Source organism: Schistocerca serialis, chromosome 6, assembly GCF_023864345.2.
Source record: "Schistocerca serialis cubense isolate TAMUIC-IGC-003099 chromosome 6, iqSchSeri2.2, whole genome shotgun sequence".
Classification (NCBI taxonomy): domain Eukaryota; kingdom Metazoa; phylum Arthropoda; class Insecta; order Orthoptera; family Acrididae; genus Schistocerca; species Schistocerca serialis.
This window is the reverse complement of record NC_064643.1, coordinates 281,987,154-282,008,414: the sequence shown is the minus strand read 5'-3', so window position 1 is coordinate 282,008,414 and position 21,261 is coordinate 281,987,154.

The window sequence follows — 21,261 nt, the reverse complement described above, 5'->3', positions numbered from 1 at the left end:
ATAGTAATGTACACTGCTGGCCACCGTAAATGCAACACTAAGAAAGACAAGAGGTAGCACAACAAAATTTATTTTGTAGATAACATGTTGACCAAGTATCAAATGATTACGTTTACAGACGTCTGTGACGTGTGGTTCCTGCCAGAATCAGTAGCCAGAGTAGCCGCCATTGTTGGAGATCACCGCTGCCACACGTCTCGGCATTGAGTCAAATAGACGTTGGATGTGTTCCTGGGGTACAGCAGCCCAAGCAGCTTCCACACGTTGCCAAAGATCATCTGGTGTGGCAGCTGGGGATGTAATCTGGGTCACTCGTTGAGCAACCATGGACCACATATTTTTATCGGTGAAAGATCCGGAGAGCGAGCCGGCCAGGGAAGCACTTCAATCTGGTTATTGACGAAGAACCTTTGGACAATGCGTGCCACGTGTGGTCGCGCATTATCCTGTTGAAATATGGCTGTGGCCGAGCCCTGAAGGTAAGGAAGGACAACTGGCTCCAGCACCTCGGATATGTAGCGCCGGCTATTTAAAGTACCGGCAATGCGTACTAGAGGCGTACGAGAGTAATATCCAATACCACCCCATACCATAATACCCGGTGCAAGACCAGTGTGGCGGTGCATAATGCAGCTGGCCAGCATCCTCTCTCCACGGTGTCTCCACACTCGAATCCGACCATCGTGGTGCTGCAGACAGAAGCGTGCCTCGTCAGTAAAGACAACGTCATTCCATTCTGCCGTCCACGTCCGTCTGCCATCACACCATTGGCGACGGAGACGTCTGTGGTTCTGCGTCAATGGTAGACGAAGCAATGGACGTCTTGCGGACAGACCACTCTGCTGTAAACGGCGTCGAATGGTACGCGCAGACACTGGATGATGCGTTACAGACGCAATGTGCTGTGCTATGGTTCGGGATGTCACTGAGAGATCCGTCACTGCCATGCGCACAGTTTGCCTATCAGCACGTGAAGTGGTGCACCGAGGTGAATGCGATCGACCACGTCGGTCCGTCGTACCCTCCTGCATCCAACGGTCACATATCCGCATTACAGTTGTTTGGTTTCGTCCAACACGACTAGCGATTTCTCTGTATGATAGTCCACAATCTCGGCAAGCCACTATCCTTCCTCTGTCGAACTCGGATACTTGATCAAACGATGTTCGCTGTTGTCTGCGAGGCATAACTGATCGTCTTGGCCGGCCGAAGTGGCCGTGCGGGTTCGAATCCTGCCTCGGGCATGGATGTTTGTGATGTCCTTAGGTTAGTTTGGTTTAACTAGTTCTACGTCCTAGGGGACTAATGACCTCAGCAGTTGAGTCCCATAGTGCTCAGAGCCATTTGAACCATTTTTTTGATCGTCTTGTGAAACAACCACAAGGTAAACACACGTGCCGAACGTACACTCGTCGAAATCGCCAAGCCTTAAATGGCGCTATGAGGTGGCGCCACAGGCGCGCGTGATGTGCGTCTGCGCTGAAATTCTAATCAGTTGCATATCTCATCGCTGAAAACCAATGGTGTAAATTTCACTTGATTCGGATGCTTCCTTCAGGGTGTTGCATTTACGGTGGCCAGCAGTGTATTTACACATGTTAACTATTTCAGTATCTTTAGACATTATTGTCCACAAAGATATTAAATCATCTCTTTTATTACGACACTAGTATTTGCTAGTAACATTGTATCACGGAGCTTTCTGCTGGGAGTTTACACACTTTGTTATTTTTCGTTAGAATTATCTCTGTGAAATTAGTGAAAGAAACTGGAGAGATTATTTTCATCTTGATTAAACAAAGCAGATCCAGAAGCTAATGTTTTTAGTAGTTTTAGAAAGTTTTTTTCAGTTCTTCAGCACTCGGGACGTCCTCATGACAAATAAGTCTGATTCAGCACACTACGTCTGAACCGCGGGATGCCTTGATTCGTATAGAGAACACTCGCTCTTAGTTTTAACAAAAAAATGGATCTGAGCACTATGGGACTTAACATCTGTGGTCATCAGTCCCCTAGAACTTAGAACTACTTAAACCTAACTAACCTAAGGACATCACACACATCCATGCCTGAGGCAGGATTCCAACCAGCGACCGTAGCGGTCGCGCTTAGTTTTAACAATTAACCACCTCTGATGGTCACAACAGGGCTGTCTCGAGGCCCTTCACCCGGAGTATTGCTATCCTACCGACGTGTACACCGCAATACCCATAGGTAGGTTACAGGGCAACTGCTTCTTCAGTGAGTAAATGGGCAGCTGTTTCCCATTGAAAAAGTAGTCGAGGATCGGAATTAAACGTGTAGTGACGTCTTGGTACTTCCTTAACTTGATGCGACAATAGATTTCTTGAATAAAACATATTTTGGGCTCCATTTCAACTTCTTTATTTTTATTTCAAATTCTAGGAGAGTTTTCCAATATTGTATTAGCTTTCAACTGTCACAATTTCTGACGGTTTGGACGGCTTAATACGAAGTAAATACCCAAACTTCCACTTCTTTTATGAGATGACTTACTTGACATGCTCGGCCGACTTTCCTTGCTGGCTAGCCTGCTGCTGCAAACTCTCTTTCACTTTCTTCTCCGAAGTATGCTGCTAGGTACAGGAATTTCTTAAGAGTCTCTCTACTGATAAAAATAAGTAGACATACCAATTTAATTTACTTTAGCTAAAGACGTATACTTAAACTTCAGACATATTGCAAAACCCACCCTTCACATTAAATATATGCTGTTTAGTAGGTCTCTCGTGTCTCCAAACGTCAGAAACAAACTAATTTACGTATAAGAGAAAGGTCTTTTAAACACCATGTCCATTCTCAACATCAATCAGAATGCACGTCTTCCCTTCAACAAGACTAAGACAAAAGTTCTTTTTCAAGAGACCTTCTTAACTGGTTTCGTTATTATAACAATGGTCACTGGCACAATTAGCGCAAAATAACATAGAAACTCCATGGTTCTTCCGTATACTTTCACTAAAACTTCTATGGATCGCCCGACAAGTACTTGTCGTTACCGTTCGACCGCCGCGTCTATAGTCTTCTCGAGGCTGTATTTCAAACCTGCACACACAAACATGTGACGCACAGTAGGCAGGATTCTATCATCCCACACTCGCATCTAAAATATCGTGTGTTCGAGAGGGTAGAAGGCCGAGTGGTTCTAGAATTTACACCGAAATTCTCGAATCACTATAAATTGAAGAAACAAAAATGTGAATTATAGTGCTTCATTGCATCTGAGCGCTAACAATGTACGGTTAGACACAATTATATATGGCCTCTTATACATCCACGTACACACAGAGAAATAGGACCATGTACGCTGTTTTTTTCTGCTTAGTCCTTTTTCTCTGTAAACAGGAGACGGTGCTGGTAAAAGTGAAAAAATATGCAATGAACACTGAAATTACTCACCTTCGCTCTCCAACCACTTGTGCCTATGTTTTCTTCACTAAACTGTACAGCCATAGAAAGCTTCATTTGAGCGTACTTCAGAAGTCGTGACAGTTTGCTCTTACAGTCAAATGAATACAAGTGCTCTATACTTTCAGCACGAATTTTTATTTTGGGAAGAAGAAAATGTCACATTCCGTATGGTCTCCAGAATAAGATGGTTGACGGAGGATATTTATCCGATGTTAACACGAAACTCTGCATATGGCTTAGTTTGAGGGCGTGACGTCACGGCGACGGTTTCTCACAACTGTCGTCTCTTTTAATGTATTTTCACGCTCGGTGGTCGCCAACTAAGAAAATTGTAAGCATCAATTTTGCATTGGATGGAAACTGTCGTACCTTCTACAGACATGGAGATTCTCCACTGATTCTCTGCGAAGCGTAGACTTTTGTCTCAATGACGTAATCAAAATCAAAATTCGTCTCCTACGATTGTCATTTGGACACACATGCGCCGGCAGTTGGTAGGAGTCCCGAGGAAATGGCCATTCAGTGTTGTTTCTGGTCGTCTGTTAACAAATGAACAATGTAGCTAGATACACGTTAAATTTTTTCGATAAAATCAAATCGCAGGAACGTATTGAAAGTGTAATGCATCTGGAGACGACAGTTGGAAGGCAAACTTCGATCTAAAGAGCCATCTCGGTAAGCTTGTTTCACTGTAATAACCTTAATCAGTAATTCAATTTCCATTTTCAAGCAAAACTTCAAGTTCTGCTGTTGCTCCAGAAATAAAAAAATCCGTTCGAACACAGTACAACTTCTCATTTCACTAACAGTGATATGCAGTGAAGTTATTAAGTAAGTTGTGATAGGCACAGTACTACCTTTGGTATCCAATAGGGTTCTCCGTTGCTACACAAAAAGTAAGTGCTCCGAAACGCATCTTACAACGTGTGGTGGAGAATGCGTCGTGTTTCACTGTCTTTCCTTCTTCTCTCGACCTCCTCCCTCCAATTCTCATAGTACGTTCGAGATGTTGAACGACAAGAACGATATTTGATACACCTATATATACACTTCAGCTTATCTTATTTTACCACGATAGCTGCCTGGTGAAGAGTGTGCAGTAAGATGTGATATGCGATTTGAGTCTTCTTTTGTCGTCCGCTCTTCTATGGTAGAGTCTGTCAGTTCAATTGGAAGGGCAACTCGGTAGTATTATTACGCTAAGTAAACCATCCTGAGACTTAATCTCTGAGAAGTCTTTGTCAGCCATCTCAGAATGCGGAACAGTACCAAATACATGACCGAACAAGGCTGTTGTGGTGTACCTCCAGCGTGGATCCCTTAATATAAACAAAGACACCCTCTGCTCTTAACGAGCCATTCGTTACCGTCCAGGATCTTAACGCCGCATTGCTTGAGGAACTCAATTTTATATAATCTGCGTTGTGACGCGTGGCGAGTTGGAGTTCTTGAAATGTTTAAGTCCATAGGATAAAGGTTTACACGGTCTCTTTCAGTTAGTTGGTTGACCGTACGTAGCTATGTAGTAGGCCTATCGCCACATACAACATGTTAATGCAATTATAGCTTCCTGTTGCAGAATATTATGACGTTATTTAGTTCTTCTAAGTGAACTTAATTCACTTGCAGGTGATTTCTCTGAATGAGAAAATGTCTGAATCTAGCTTCATAACTTTTCTATCAATGTTCAAGTCAGATTTTGCCGAAAAATGAGAGAAGACTCAAACACCATTCTGCTAAAGTCGATTAATGCATATTCCATAGCTTTTACTGTTATTAGTTATTCGTATCTCCCCTGTACAACATTTCTTCTTCTTCTTCTTTTCTCCTTCTTCTTCGTCATCCTTTTTTCCGTGGCTAAAGCCTGTTTTCTTCAGTACTCTTCACCCTACCTTGAGGTTGTCGCACCATCTTTTCCTTGGAGGGCCAATATTTCTTTTACCAACTGGTAATTTATTTCGTACTATTTTCACGGTCTTCTGTTCGTCCATCTTGTCTATGTCGTCATTCCATTCATGCTCTCTCATATATACCCACTCATTAATGGAGCACACTTTACATCTATTTCTAATCCTTTCACTTCTCTCGCAGCATCCTCCCTGTAATCCTTTGCCGAATTTTCATTTCTGTGTTTTCCAAAAGTGTTTTTATTTTTGATGTTTCCGGTCTTGACCCAGCGCTCTATGTCATAATTGGTTTCACTATTGTTTTGTATATTCTTATCTTTGCATCTTTTCCAATATGCTTGATTTTCCGAACAGTATCACTTAAACACCCTTTTGCTACTTCTTCTCTAACTTCCTTTTCGAAATTTCCACTGCTGGACAGCTCAGTACCAAGATATTTAAATGACGTTACCAGTTGAATAATATTTCCATCCGCTTCCAGTTTGCATCTAACTGGTTCTACACGTATGGTCATACAAGTCGTTTTTTGAGTGGATTCGACCATATTTAGGTTTTTGGCAGCCACGTTAAATAAATACAAAAGTTCCTGCAGGTTATCTTGTTGTGTCTAGACAAGACAGCCTAGACACAATGAGAGGAAGCCGAAAGGCACGCGCTTAAACTCACGCAGGCTGGCGTGAGGTCTGAAACAGGATACGCCATGAATGCTATAAAGAAAAGTACCTAGCTTCTGGAATACTTAACTTTAATCCACATTTGTAGAACATCGCTCTTGATGATACATTAATAGAATTTCAATATCAATTGAATACGGCGCCTTGCTAGGTCGTAGCAAATGTAGCTGAAGGCTATGCTAACTATCGTCTCGGCAAATGAGAGCGTAGTTGTCAGTGAACCGTTCCTTGATAAGTCGGCTGTACAACTGGGGCGAGTGCCAGTCCGTCTCTCTAGACCTGCCGTGTGGTGGCGCTCAGTCTGCTATCACTGACAGTGGCGACACGCGGGTCCGACGTATACTAATGGACCGCGGCCGATTTAAAGGCTACCACCTAGCAAGTGTGGTGTCTGGCGGTGACACCACATATCTTCACTGTTTGCCCACAAAACAGCATCTTCAGCACAATAAATGATTTTTATTTCTTCGTCCCGCACTGTATAACCACTAACAACCAATACCTTCTTTATCACCTCATTAATGACTATATTAAAGAGTAGAGGGTTCAAAGAGTCACCTTCTCTAATACCACTATTAATTGCTATGCAGCTAGTTACCCTGGAACCAATTTTCGGCTGGGTGTAGTTGTTGAAATAACTGTCTTCAACTGTTTTTGTTAAGTTAGAAGGAATATCTCGATTTCAGAGCAGGTTTACAATATCTGTTAACTGAATATTTCTGCTCGCAGTAAATTTAATGGAATGTGTGAAATCAATCTCACAAAGAAGTGATATTTCTGTCTCTCATATTGTTCACAACAAATTAGACGGACTTTGGAATCCATGGGTAATAATGCTCACCACACTACTCTAGAGTAAAAGTTTGAATGTCATTATTTTGATTCACGCATAAATACGTTCACAAAAGAATACTTATTCCTATTTCATGTCATATTTACTTCAAATAGCCGTCCTGAATGACAATCTGCCTTATAACTAACGCTGCCTTCTAGTATTTAATTTCACATTCAGTGTTGCAATACGTCGTTACTGAACATATTTATAAGTGACGTACACGGAACCAAGTACATTGTACACACTGTTTAATGCACACACTAGTGATCTTAACGAGATCTAGTAAGGAATTGATACAAAATTAACATTCTTTTATTTTCTTTCATGATACAATAATGTTAAAGTGTGTTTAATCACAATGTCGCCCAGTAACTCTCCCGTTCGCAGGCAGTCTTCTGTCTTCGTATACTGATCTGCACTTCCAGTCACTGCGTCAGGAGATAATCTCTGGACCACTTCGCCACGAACTCTTTATCTTGACATGCACCAGACAAAAGAAAGCACAATAATTCAACATAACAATTTACAGTACGATGTTGTAGTAAGCAAGAAATAATTTCAGCTTACCTGACGTCGGTCAGGCTAAAAAAAAAGGCCCTATTTCTCCAGTCTATAAAATCTAAACACCATTCCACCATTGTGTGGTAACAGGACCAGCCACTCAAATTTGATAATTATTTATTCAGGTTTCTTTCACAGTTGCATACAATTTATAAGTGGTGACCGGTTTAGAGCATTAACATACATTCGAAGACGACAGCCCGCACTTCAAGTGTTTCTTGGAGCACAATTCCAGCTTAGATAGTTACGGGATATCTTCGTAAAATGAATCTCCATGTTAAACGTGGTATAACCATAAAGCAGAAGTGGTACACTGAGATGACAAAAGCCATGTAATACCTTCCTAATATCGTGTCGGACCTCCTTTCGCCCGGCCTGGTGCAGCAGCTCGACGTGGTATGGACTCAACAAGTCAGTGGAAGTCCCCTGCAGAAATACTGAGCCGAGCGACACAGTTGCAGATGCAGGATTCTGTGCAAGAACTGGCCTCCCGATTTTGTCCCATAAATGTTCGATGGGATTCATGTTAGGCGGTCTGGCTTACCAAACCATTAACTCGAATTGTCCACAATGTTCTTCAAACCAGTCGCGAACAATTGTGTCCCAATTACATGGCGCGTCGCTGTTACGATATATGAAACACATGAATGGCTGCAAATGGTCTCCAAGTAGGCGAACCGAACCATTTCCTCTCAATGATCGGTTCAGTTCGACTAGAGTGCCCAGTCCACTCCCCGTAAACACAGCTCACATCATTCTGGAGGTCCGCTCCGATAGCTGAGTGGTCAGCGCGATGGAATGCCGTACAAAGGAGCCCGGGTTCGATTCCCGGCTGCGTCGGAGATTTTCTCCGCTCATGAACTCGGTGTAGTGTTATCGTCATCATCTCATCCCCATCGATTCCTAAGTCGCCGACGTGGCGTAACTCAAAAGACTTGCACCAAGTGACCGGTGTACCCGACGGGAGTCCCTAGTCACATAAAATTTTCATTTTACCATTATGGAGCCACTACCAACTTGCGCAATACCTTATTGACAACTTGAGTCCATGGCTTCGTGGTTACTGTGCCACACTCAAACCCTACCATTAGGTCTTACCAACTGAAACAGGGAATCCTCTGACCAGGCCACGGTTTTCCATATGATCAAGAGCCCAGGAGAGGCGCTGCAAGCGATGTCGTGCTGCTAGCAAAGACACCCGCGTAGGTCACCGGCTTCCGTAGTCCATTAACGTCAAATTTCATAGCACTGTCCTAACTGTAACGCCGCAAGGACAGTAAACTCAAATTAACGAACTCTATGGAAACTTGCAGTAGGGAAGTGAGTTATCTTGACAGTGACGGCAACTAATGACGATAAAATATACACTGGTAATATTCTGATTATCACCTATATTATTCATATACTGAGCATAGCATACAAAAACGGGAGATAAAAAGAAAGGATTATCATAGATTCTTTATCAAACATCTATAGAATAAATTCAAAATCTTATGAACGAAGGTTAAATCCAAGAAAGTAATTCAGTCAAAGGTAACATTTACCATGGAAGAGAGTTGTAGCCGCATCGAAAAGGAAATTCAATGCGACAACAATGCAACTCGTATATGGAAATGTCCAGTTAGTGGCTCTTGAGTCGCTCTAGAGTACTTTTGTGGTAGTTGTCTGGACGCAAACGCTATTAGATTGTTTCAGTTTTGGAACTTTGATAATTCGTGAGGTAGAGACTGAAGTATTGTTGAGTCATTCGACTGACGAAAGTTAATCTTTACCGTTCTCAACGCGACGGTATAGTGAGACGAGTGTTAGACTTAATTGAGTGATATTGGTTTATCGAACTTAGCCTTCGTACTAATGAACAGTTACAAACCTTGAGAGCAATGGATCAACGACAGAAATCAATTCGTAGTCTTGAGTAGGACACAATAGAGCGAAGACACGAAGAAAGATAAGTACGCCGATTAGTCAAAAGTTGTCGTCAGCGTCACGATTACTGAACTAAAGTTAATCTTGAATGACATATCGGTGTGCGTGTTTTGTAGGTACAAACAATTAATTACAAAAAAAACAATAAAATCTGAGTGAAAAGGTAAATATTACGTGTCGCCTAACTCTTGAAACATTTTATGTGACTAAGTGAGTACGTGAATAATGGACAGTGAAGAGTTTAATCCAGTATTACGGCGTTAAAATAAATAAATAAATAAATAAAAATAAAAAAATAAAAAAAAAATTACTCCAACATAAGTTATCTCTGGAGTTAAGTCGGACCGTTGTTAATAACTGGACGTAGCACCGGCATAGCAACGGAATAGTAAACAGCAGATCTTCATCCTCGCTGTGTATGATGTGCAAAACGGCCGTAATGATGAAATCAAGATTTGAGATTTTATTTCATCACGGAACTAACCGGACGTGAAATTAAAAATAAGTGATTGCAATTTACCAGTTCGCACAAACTGAGAAGACTGTTGCGGACGGATAACAGAATATTTCTGAACCACGTGAGGAGTTGTGATCTTGCGTGCTGTTGCACGTCACACCCACGGGGACGAACATCGTTACAAGTCGTGTCTCTTCCCGGCGAGTGAAGAGGGACGGAAGTGACGTCACATAACGGATACGTTTCTCGTAAACCCCATATTGATTTCTGCAGTTATTACACGCAGTGTTGCTTGTCTGTTAGCACTGACAACTCTACGTTAATGCCGCCGCTCTCGGTCGTTATGTGAAGGCTGTCAACCACTCCGTTGTCCATGGTGAGAGGTAATAACTGAAATTTCGTATTCTCGGTACATTCTTGACTCTGTGGATCTTGAATTACTGAATTCCCAAACGATTTCCGAAATGGAATGTCCCATACGCCTAGCTACAACTACCATTCCGCAATCAGATTCTGTTGATTGCCGTCGTGCGGCCACAACGACGTCGGAAGTCATTTCACGTGAATCACCTGAGTGGGAATGACAGCTCCGCCACCGTGCCCTTTTATATCTTTAAACTGTCGCCATCTGTATATGTGCATATGGCTATCTCATGACATTTGTCATCTCAGTGTTTATTCAAAGGTAGTGTTGACCTTAAGTATAAGTTAGTCTGTTAAATGTACCACTCCTGTATTAGGGTCATGCAACGTTTGTCATACATATTTGTTTCATGAAGAAGTCTCGTAAGTGTGTCCGTGGAACAATGCCCTAACAAACATTTGAAACGTAGCTTCTGGTTTGAAAATAAGTGTTCGAAACTAATCATAATCAAGAGTGCAATTCTGATAGAATCTTGAATAAAAGCGGGCCGCTGTGACCGAGCGTTTCTAGGCGCTTCAGTCTGGAACCGCGTGACCGCTACGGTCGCAGGTTCGAATCCTGCCTCGGGTACGGATGTGCTCGATGTCCTTAGGTTGGTTAGGTTTAAGTAGTTCTAGGGGACTGATGACCTCCGAAGTTCAGTCCCATAGTGCTCAGAGCCATTTGAACCATTTTTGCTTGGATAAATAATAAACTCAAGTTTTCCTTCATGGATAAATTTCAGTACTTCCTTGTGTGTCTATCGTTATGTAGACTAAAAATTGCTCAGTGCTATGTCGTCGGAAATTTTCTCATATCAACCATGGCACGACAGTAACGTGTGCCCCTGAGAAATTAAAAGAAACAAAAATTATGAGCGTCCCAGACACGTTATAAGGACCCTCTGCTGCAAGAGATTAATATCAGAGGATTCTCTACGGACGATCGCATTTAAAATGGTAGGACGAATGTAATATTCTCTTCGATTTACTATTTATGCAAAGCCGCAAACAATTCTGAAAAGAATTGGGTAAATACAAAGCGATGATAAAAAAATTGTATAGAAATCTCACTGTGAGCTAGATGTAGCTTCAGACTGGAATAAACAAAAACAGAAAATGAAAAGCAGCTGAGACATAATTAACAGGAATGAAAAGTGGACAGGCAGAACCGAAGCTGCGCTCGACGAAGTTAAGAACAGTTTCTGTGAAGATAAAAGTAATGGTATTACCATCCGGAGTACACAGAAAAAAACTATGTCAAATTGTAAATAGAAACATGTAAAGTGGACACAGAAAAGCTGTACGCAAGAGAAGATTTGTTTGTTTACATGACAGCGGGAATGGGGAACGTGTAGCGCGCTGCTTTGAGAGACAGGGAGCTGAGTGAGACGTTGATGGAATACCCGCGTGGCATTAATGATCATTAGTCGGAAACTGGCGAGTTTGAGTGTGGTTGTAAGCGGTTTCTCACATTCGTTTGGGCAATGTCTAATGTAGTCCACGGTGTCAGCTTTAAAAATACGATGTACAAAGCGTTCAAATACAATACACGACTCGTAGACGGTTGCTGCACACGACAGAGAGAGAGAGAGAGGCGGGGTTGGGGGGGGGGGGGGGGGGATGGGAGATTCAGTTCGATGACGACGTTTTAGGCGTGGCACAAAATTAAAAAGTGAATTGATATGGAACTGAATCAACAGTTTCTTTTTAAAAGAAAGGGTTCCGGCATTCACGTACTTTGATTTAGCAGAATCTCAGAAAACCTTAATCTAGACGCCTGAAGTGGGATTTCAACCACGCGTCTTCTGAACGCATGTCTAGTGCTCTGCCACTGCACTACCATGGTTGATATAACAAGACAACGAGAAGACATAATTTTCGAATTGGTAAGCGTGACGCGCAGTCATTTGAGTCAAATACCGAAGTTTTTACTCAGAAGCGAATTAAACTATCATGTTTCCTATTAAAATACTGAACTAGCCGTTGAGCTGACTTTTTTGTGGCTAAACAAGTATGTCTCGCATTGTAGTTTCATACAATAACTTTGTATAAGTGCCACCAGAAGATTTCTAACACTTTTATGTCTATATTTCAATTTTTTATGTCTTTTACGACAGAGTTTTAAAGTGCTGGCCGATTTTGGTCAGCCAGAGGTCGTCTTCAGATTAAAGGCACATGCTGCAAGCGGTTCCGTTGCGTTATCAACAATAAAAGTAAAGAACAAAACAGTCAGTCACTTAATATCCATAGACAGTACGTCATTTACCACAAATTGCTCTAGTGTGTATCTGCAACAGCTACAGCTCACTTTGACCTTGAAACGTTTGCTAAAGGTCATCACAGATCATATGTACACCCATGTCATAAAAAACCTTATCCCCTGTTATCTGTGATATCGTCATTCTTATCAGTGACATCATCATCCTTATCAATGATGTCATCAAGTCACGCCATCTTTTCAATCCCCCTTCCTTCTGCTTTCCTGCTACGTATTTTAGGGCCATTAAAATGAAACAGCTGATCAAAATCGAATGTGGTGGAACTATAAGGAGAACAATTTTGCTTCCTCCGTTTGCCTATAGGTGGCGACAACGGTACGTAGCGGTCGAAAGAAACAAATCGCAGACGTTAGGCAGTTGGCTTGGACCTTGGTCAACATAACCTCATTCAAACATTAGTCGAATTGCCTGCATGATAAAGTTTTTATTGATTGAAAATGTCAGTTTACGAGCCTAATTCATGTCATCTGTGGGAGGTGTTACTGTCTTGTTTCAATATGAAGAAAACTGCCGCTGAGTCTCATCGAATGCTCTCAGGTACGTGTGGTAAGGACGCTATTAGTGAAAGAACGTGTCATGAGTGGTTTCAACGGTTCATGAACGGTGATTTTAAGGTCGTAGACCGGCATAGTGGTGGAAGAGCGAATGTTTCCGAAGCTGCAGAGTTGGAGACATTGCTGAGTAAAGAGTCGTGTCAAACTCAAGAAGAATTGGCACGATTGGTGGGAGTGACACAGCAAGCCATTTCAAAACGTCTCAAGGCTTTGGGCATGATTCAGAAAGAAGGAACGTAGGTCCCATGTGGGCTGAAATCAAGATACGTTGAACAGCGTTTGTGTGTATGTGAACAGTTGCTTCAGGGGCAAAAGCGGAAGGGATTTCTACATCTCATTGTGACCGGGGACGAATAATGGCTTCATTACGATAACCCTAAAAGCAAATAATCATGGGGATATCCCGGCCATGCTTCCACGTCGACGGCCAAAAGGAATATTCACGGTTCCAAGCTCATGCTCTGCATTTGGTGGGACTAGCTCGGCGTCGTGTACTATGAGGTGTTAAAACCAAGTGAAACAGTCGCAAGTGCTCGTTATAGAACGCAATTATTGCATCTGAGCAGAGCATTAAAAGCCAAACGGCCGCAATACAGGGAGAGGCACGATAAAGTGATTTTGCAGAACGACATCGCTCGACCCCACGTTGCAAAAGAGGTCAAAATGTAGTTGGAAACGTTAAACTGGGAAGTCCTACCCCACCCACCGTATTCTCAAGACATTGTTCCCTCTGACTATCACCTGTTTAGGTCAATGGCGCATGGCCTGGCTGACCAACAATTTCGACCTCATGAAGGAATCACAAATTGGTTCGAATTGTGGATCGCTTCAAAAGATGAACAATTTTTTCGACGCGGGATTCGTACACTGCCCGAAAGATGGGGCAAAGTAGTGTCCAGCGATGGAAAATACTTTGAATGATACATGTGTAACCAATTTGTTTCATTAAAGCCTCAAATGTTGGGGAACAATCGGCGGGAGTAAAGTTTTACACCTTGTAGATTCATTTTACTGATGGGAAATTTAAAAAAAAGAGTTTAAGATGGCGTAACTAGCCCAGTTGTGCTTGTTCCATTACCTTTCCTTTATTACGTTGGTGCGTAAGTCCGCAGTAATTTCGCTTTCCATGTTGCTTATCCGTTAAATATGAATTTAATTATCGATTGTCATTTTTTATTTGTAGCTCACTGTTGCTACATGAGTTTGCTTATTGCCATTTTGTCATTTGAAGACAGTGAGTAAACTATGAATGGTAGAAAATAGAGTGCCAAGTACAGAAATGGGAACATTTCCGACAATTCTTCTGTTTGAGTTCTATAGAGGGGTGACAGCAGCGGAGGCAGACAGAAAAGATTACGTCTTGTTTGGGAATAGTACCACAGGACAGAGGACGGCAAGAAAATGATTTTCTCGTTTTTAAGGAGGATTATTCTGACATTAGTGACTCTCCACGTTGAGGAAGGCCTTCAGGGTCATCAGATTGTTTAAACATATTAATCTACAGTGATCCACACCAGTTTACTCGAGAACCGGCAAATGTGGTGAACTGTGACTATTCCCCCATCTTGCGACATTTTCAAGCAATGAGGAAGGTTCAAAATCTGGGTTAAAAAATAGGGTGTGTGGGTGCCGCACGCTCTTAGCGAAAATCACAAAACATCAGCTGGTGGCCAAGCATCTCTGTTTGTTCGTATCAGTTGGCTTGGGAACAGCACCGACCATTCCTATTCCGAATCATTATTGGTGATTAGAAATGGTGCCTTTATGCTAACATAAGGAAAAGACAGTAGTAGTTGAATTAAAAAAAAAAAAACAACTGATTCCCGCACAAATACCTGCTTACATCCCCAAAATATGTTATGTATCTGGTGAGACAGCGACGGTGAGGTGTAGTGCGAATTATTTTCTTTACGTGTAGCCTTTACTGCTGACATTTATTGTCAACAACTGAGACGTCTTGCAGACGCGGTCCAGGAACAACGACCAGGAAGACTGCTTGAAGTGATTCTACTCCACGATAAAGTTCGCCCACATCCTGCTAGATTGAAGAAAAGAAACACTATAGAGGAGCTGGTCTCGGAAGCCATTCCGCATCCGCGTTATTCACCTGATTTTGTGCACTCAGATTTTCAACTCTCCTGCTATCTACGGAACGGCCTTTAAGGAACTCCTGTTTCGGTCGCAAATGCGCTCCGAACATGACTCGATGAGTTCTTCGCCTTAAAACCACATGATTTCTACAATCGCGGAATCGAATCGTTACCCCAGTGCTGGCAAACTGTTGTAAATAGTGAAGAAGAATGTATTATTGATGACTAAAATCTCTGTTATGTGTATCTGTTGTGTTTACTGAACCTATGGAAAAATGCTACGAATTCATACACCAGCTCAACAATTCAGGCCGTAGTTTGCAATTGTTACTCTGAGATGAAAAAGTAAAACAGACAATACGCTTTTTCTATTGTGTATGTCAGTACTCTGAATACTAACTCCAGCGATGGACAAAGGCGACTTTCCACTGTTTCACTGTTGCCAATCTAAACTGTGAGAGTTAAGCTTTCAACATACATATGAGTTTCTGAAATGAAGTCATTACGGTAATCAAGGGAATACTTTTCTTTGTGTTTCGTTCATTTAGAATGGCCTTATACTCAAATGAGACAGCCATTTGCATAAAAATGGCATCATGTTCGAAAATACGCAGTGAAAAATTACGTAGCCTTTACATGAATAGCATCTTACGTCAAACATAGGCATCATTTCTCCGACAGTCAAGAATATTTGTATACATATATACAACTCTGTATTTAAGCAGTGTAACATCAAAGTGATGGATGAAATAGTGTCAGGTTGCATTATTTCTGTGAAAGTCAAATATAATTGCGTAAAAATTATGTTCACAATTTCGTACACACACACACACACACACACACACACACACATACATACACAGGCGATGATCGTTAATTCAATGGATAATACTGAGTGGGACACTTATGATCATTTCATAGGGCGACCATCATTAACCTGAATACTGTTTGATAGGACAGTTAACAGGGTGAGTGCCACGACGTTGACAACTTTTCTGACACCTACGAAGCCACGGCAGCGGGTCTTCCTGCTTTTAGAACGTATCACCACACTGATTCAGCATGCCAGTATGTGATTACTAATAATTAGTCAGCAAGTTTGCTATGTTGTTGTTGTTTCAGAGTTTGTCACAGAACGTGATCATTGAGGAAGATGAGAGTGCTGAATCGCTGCAGACAGTGGACAAATAAGCGGAATTCACATATTTACGTCACAATTTTTTTCTTCTATTTAAGGTGTGCTTAACAGTAATTCATGGCATCGTACTTATTAAAATACGGCAACACTGGGTTAGCAGTTGCTTGCTGCCTGCTGTAGTATGACAGGCCACCCTATTAGACACGTTTGCTTGCATGCAACATTCTGCAGATGTGATGTTGGCTTAGCCGATATTTTCAGTTCCTCTACACAAGAAAATACGATCCTTTGCCCAGGACTCAATACACGCTGCAAAATCTTATGCAATAACAGCGTGAACTTTTTCCAAATCAGTGAAATGCAATTTTAGCAAATGTCTCCCAAATGATGAAATGTTCTCATACATAACTGCAGATATGCAGTCATAAACTTCAAGCAATAATCGATGCCTGGCATAGTTAATTGTTCTACTGACAATCAGCCTGGTTACACCAAGGCAAAGGGGCAGACAATTCACTACCATTCGCTTGTACAAGTGTTTACATTAAAAGGAGAGGAAAAGAACACGAGCATGCCTTATGAAAACTATATTATAGTTTTTTGATGCAAATAATTGACACATTACATAGTTAGTGCTATGATGCAAAACTTGGAAGGATTGTTTTGTACGACACTGTTTTTGACCAGGTAAGCAGAGGGGGTAGGGCAAGAAGAACTTACGATATACATAGATAGCGTGCACTTAACATTGAATTGGAACTGTAGCTGTTATACCACAGGTGGTTTCTGGTGTTGCAAAAAATGGTTCAAATGGTTCTGAGCACTATGGGACTTAACATCTCAGGTCATCAGTCCCCTAGAACCTAGAACTACTTAAACCTAACTAACCTAAGGACATCACACACATCCATGCCCGAGGCAGGATTCGAACCTGCGACCGTAGCGAACGCGCGGTTCCAAACTGAAGCGCCTAGAACCGCTCGGTCACTAACGGCCGGCTCTGGTGTTGCACTTGAAGAATTTTATATAAAAGGAAAATAACGTCAACAAAATGAAAAACAAGCGCATATCCAACGTCTCATATTTGCTACTATATAAAATCTGCTATATGGTTCATTAGAAGACAAGCTGCATGGTCCCCAGTGTCCCATCAGCAAATAATCTGTAACATCACAATGAAACATCGACTGTGGCATTATAGCTAGTATGAATGTAAGAATGATTAGTTCTTTTTGCATATTTTCAGTCAGAGTAACAAATACATATGCACACTTGTCTCCTTTCAAGGCAAGCTAATTTCCTTTTCTTCTTTTTAATAAAAAATAAATTTGTGGCACAACTTGACTATAAGAAGGGATCGTTTGGTAGGACACGTTCTGAGGCATCAAGGGATCACCAATTTACTACTGGACGATAGCGTGGAGGGTAAAAATCGTAGAGGGAGACCAAGAGATGAATACACTAAGCAGATTCAGAAGGATGTAGGCTGCAGTAGGTAGTGGGAGCTGAAGAATCTCGCACAGGATAAAGTAGCGTGGAGAGCTGCATCAAACCAATCTCTGGATTGAAGACCACAACAACAACAAAAAGAAATAGTAAGGTTGTGCTTATTCCCATCTGAAGAAAGCATCTCGTCTTTCTCGCATCTCTGGTTGGACCTTTGAGTGACTGGGGAGTTTCGTATTTCTTTCCTTCGGCATTTTTGCTGAGCTTCACTTGGATCCCAGAAGCATCCATGCTATCTACATCCTTCCATCAGCAATATTACATTTTCTCCACGAATCACGATACTCGTGTCAACAGCAGAAATAGAAAAGATAGCAGACGAATGAGTTCAGTAGTGCTACGTCTGACATTCCTTTAAAGACTGACAACCAACAGAACACAACCAAATAAGAACCAAATGCAGTTTGCTCGTGCTTGCCTACTGAGAGAATTCCCATTTGTTGATACTCATTCGCCTATAGCGGTCTGTAGAATCCGGAATTTGAGCGAGTCTTGCTCTCTGGAATTATGTCTGGCAGCCGTACCCACCAGGATTTCGTGCGGTTAGTACACAATGAAAATAAATGTGTCTTTTTTATCCAGCATTCCACAACTACGTTTTCATAACTTAAAATTTAACCCAGAACATCACCTCTGCTCACGGCTGGAGGTTGCAACTGGCTTGCAAGCAGCAGCTGATTATGATAAAACCGCAAAACTCTGGCTCAGAGATGTGAGGTCCACTTACATGTTTCCTCTTGCTTGAGAAAGGTGAAGCAAGTGTAAACAGCTCGTCCACATCTTAACTTAGGGACTGGTTGAGTCTGCTGTAAATAAAACGTCACAGTATGAACATTACTGTCTGCCTCCTCATGTTTCGACTGGATTCCAAGACTAGCCTCTCCTGCCACTGTTCTTAGTTGGTGTATTTCCAACTATTGCTCAAGAGTTTCTTTCAGCATTGGCTTATAGGACGCATCCTACAGAAAGAAATACGTATAAAGCTCGCAATTGGGCTGTTGGTAAAATATCGATATGTCGATACTACACTAGAAGAGTTCGATACATATCGGTTGTAATTTTCACCAAATATACAGATATATTGATATTATCATGTCAATATAGATTGTTGATATTTTTATTTTATATTATTTTTTTCACAATTTTGTGTACATATTGGAAGTCGTTATTTTGAAATTGTAGTAGAACGCAATTTTGTTCTCACTATGTGAAGGAGTTTACTACTTTTTCAGCTTTCATCACATCCAATCTTTCTATTTGACTGTGTGAAGCGAGTATATGTGGCACAAAAGAAGAACTCTGACTGCTTTTTAAAAAAAAGTTTTTAACGCAACTAGTTTGCTATTTCTTCCCATCGGCATTCTTCAAAAGCAGTTGCTGAAAATGGTGAACAAAAATCTGAATGACAATGTTGGTCTTTGCGGTGGGTGGAGATTTGTGAGGGGAAATGCAGACGTGATCTGCGCTTGGTGCTGTCAACAAAAACTGAAACGTTTAGCTTCACCGTGCAGTTTTGACACTACAACTGCCAAATCTGTGGCGTTAGTAGAAACGAAGAAAAAGGGAGGTTGACGTGAAGTGTTCTGGACAAATCTGATGTGTGACGAAAGTGAATGACAGACCCATCCGACACCTTTTATTGTGTCACTTATATGCAGTTACCATTGTTAGCAAAGCAGTTATCGCCAAGTGTGAACGTGCATCGTTTTCCTCTCAGTTCTTACCCCAAGGGGGATAAACAGGCTGCTAAATTGCTGATGTACAGAATATTTAATAATAAATCAGCACTTAAATATACAGCTCTAAAACCGGCTGTATGATATGATACATTTTATATATCGATATATCCGATCTTCGATATTTTTAAAAATATGAACAATTCCAGTTCATAACAGAAGGAGATTGTTGAGCCAGCACCCATACACAATCTGCTACCATTGTTTGAGCCTCTGTGATGACTAATGACTTTCACAGTTTTTAATTTTGCCTATATTTTCCCTAACATGGTTCATTGTTGCTTCCCGATATGCATGTGGGCGCATGGAATGCTTACGCTCTTTCACCTTGGAATTGCGTACCCGCTCCAGATTAAATTTTCTTTTGTATGTTCTTCTCATGACCACGATTATTATGTGGGCCATGAATGGTAAGGAAGGAAGTACATCACTTATGCATATTCAGATATTTTTAGATTTTTTTAGAATACAAAACGCGATGTGCAGCTCACTTTTCTTCATCATGTTAGAACTTCCAGATAAGGTTCTCATCGTTTCCAAATTTCCATGTACAATATTTGAGCCTGCTGTTTATAATATTAACAAAGTCCGTTCATTATTATTATTAGCATCAAATCCATTCTTTGCGTTGAAACCTAACATAAAATGCGGTTTTTTTGTCACCAAACTTTTCCACTCGCCGACAATTAATTCTGTGCCTCAAGACTCAGTTTAATTAAGATAACAGGCGTTTAATCAATCTCTGTCAATCTCTCTGCATATAAGGAAATGTCCTGGCTGGCTGACGCATCATCGCCCAGATCAAACAGCAAGGATAGAAACTTGAAATTTGGAGAATGTGTGGATCCCATACTGTAGGCGTCGTTTACGAAGGCGTTTTTCGAAGTTTCAACCCTAAAGGCGAGGACTAGGGAATGAAGGTTTCTTTTGAGAAAGTCTCGTTATTGAGGTAATTTTGAAGCTAGACCAACGAAAATTGACATTTGGTTTCTCGGACGGAAATAAAAATATACGTATTTCAGCATTTTTCGAAGTATGGGTGAAATACAGAGTAAAAGCTTTTTCAAAAATAAATCGTTATTAAAGAACTACTAAAGAATTTTTAAGCTACATTTACGAAATTTGGTATTTGACTCCTCGGTTACAATTTAAAAAATACGTGTTTCAGTGTTCTTGGAAACTGAACCCCTGAGGGCGTGAAATACGGGATAAGATTTCTTTATGAAAATATTTTATTATGAAAGCACGTTAAAGCTACATCTACGGAAATTTAAATTTGGATCCTCATAAATAAAAAAAATACATGTTTCACTATTTTTGGAAATTCAACTCGTATGGGGGGTGGAATGGGGGATTAAAATTTTTATGGAAGTATTCCATTGTGCAAATATTTTTGCAGATAAATCTATGAAAATTCGTATTTGTCTTCTCTCTTAGAAATAAAACTTATAATGCCACTGTTTTTGGAAATTCAACCCCCAAAGGGGTGAAATAGAGGATGAAACATCCTATGAAAATATTTTAGTTTGAAAGCTATATCTTTGAGGACTGGTGTCTGGGTTTTCGGTTAAAGATGAAAAAATACGTGTTTCTCTACTTTAGGTGATACAAACCTCAAGAGGGTAAAATAGTAGTTGAAATTTTTCTTGACAGTAAATAATTACTGAAGAGCTACTAAAGGATTTTTAAGGCTACATCTATGACACTAGGTATTAGTCTTCTCGGTTAGAAATAAAAAATACGTGCTTCAGTGTTTATGGA